The following is a 1,817-nucleotide window of genomic DNA, read 5'->3' on the forward strand; positions in this document are numbered from 1 at the left end:
CTCCAGAGGATACTCCTGAGGATACTCCAGGAGATACTCCAGAAGATACTCCAGGAGATACTCCTGAGGATACTCCTGAGGATACTCCAGAGGATACTCCAGAGGATACTCCAGAGGATACTCCTGAGGATACTCCTGAGGATACTCCAGGAGATACTCCCCCTGAAGAAGAAGGTGAGTGCCAGTAAGCAATATCGCTTGAAGTTCGGCCGTTTTGCTTACAGCTGCCTAATCCTGCTCCAGTTTTAAGTAAACCAACTGCAAGAACTATTTAAAAGAAACTAAACACGACGATTAAAAGGATGTTTGTCACTTTGTCATCGCTTTTAAATATCTTTCACTAAACCGTTCTTTTATGGGCACAGGCGTTCCCATTAATTCCCATTAACCTAATATTTTAAAATCACCTACTGTCACGAAACAGACATAAGCAAATCTCTCGCGTGGATTTTTTTTTACCTGCGCCATGGACGTATTCTGGTGAATGAAAATGTGAAAGTCGGCAAGATGGAACTGGCCTGCGCGACATTTTTAGTTCCATGAAGAAAAAAAATTAAAATCCCCCTTTTTTCCCCAATCGTTGGTCTGTTCACGTCTGAGCTGACTGGTTTCTGTTGTTGTATGTCTTTTTCTTTATCTATTTTTGTCTTTTTTTCCTCTCTCCGTAATCGATTTCTCTAATTTGATTAATATCAACCTTTTTTTTCTGTAACAGTAATAACACACAGCGTGGTGTCTTGAATAAAGGTCCTCTGTGTCCAGCAAGAGGTACTATTTGCAGAATAAGGTTTTTGAAAAAAAAAAAAAAATGCCTTGAATCTTCTTATTTCTCCTCAGTGCCTTTCTCGCCCCTCTATCCACGCCGCCCACTCCCTCCCTCCCGTCCCCACGGCTCGACCTTATCTTGAGCGAGAGGCGCCACTGGCGATTGCCCTCGCGAGTGGCCCTCACAGCTGAGACTAACTGACAGAGTTACACCTCCAGGTGGAGACGGATCTGGAACTACTCCCCCAGGTGGGGATAGCAGCACTCCTCCCGGTGGAAGTGGAACCACTCCCCCTGGTGGAGGTGGAACCACTCCTCCCGGTGGAGGTGGAACCACTCCTCCCGGTGGAGGTGGAACCACTCCTCCCGGTGGAGGTGGAACCACTCCTCCCGGTGGAGGAGGAACCACTCCTCCCGGTGGAGGTGGAACCACTCCCCCTGGTGGAGGTGGAACCACTCCCCCTGGTGGAGGTGGAACCACTCCCCCTGGTGGAGGTGGAACCACTCCCCCTGGTGGAGGTGGCACCCCTGTCAGCGGTACGACTCCCGGATCAGCACAAGGTAGATGGAAACTGTAAATGAGTTTTAAGTACTCTTACAGGAAATCATAATTCTTCAAAAAGGACCAAAAAGGTATATTTGGTATCATGAAAATTGTATACATCGTTATTATTTGTATAATTAATGTTACAGTCATTAGTATCAATTTTTTTTATCATCACCATCATGCTAGAGATATTTTCTTCACGTAAAATTTATATCACTATCTTCATCACCATCCTTAGCAAACTGGCAATATCTTTTGAGAAAAAAAAAGAAAGAAAGTGGCGTTAGAGGCAGCACATTGCAATAAAAATTAATAAATTGGTAAGTAAAGTTATTTGTACATGAGTTTTAAGAATATAAAAGAAATGCAAATACAAGAATAAAGTGTCTGCTAATTAGAAAATAGAGAAAAGGTCAGTCTTAGACGCACCATAGCAATGGTATCTCCGAGACACCTTGGCAGTTTCCAATCTCGTATGTTATGGCCATGGATAGTACGTTATACT

The sequence above is a fragment of the Penaeus monodon genome, chromosome 28 (assembly GCF_015228065.2).
Source record: "Penaeus monodon isolate SGIC_2016 chromosome 28, NSTDA_Pmon_1, whole genome shotgun sequence".
NCBI classification, from domain to species: Eukaryota; Metazoa; Arthropoda; class Malacostraca; order Decapoda; family Penaeidae; genus Penaeus; species Penaeus monodon.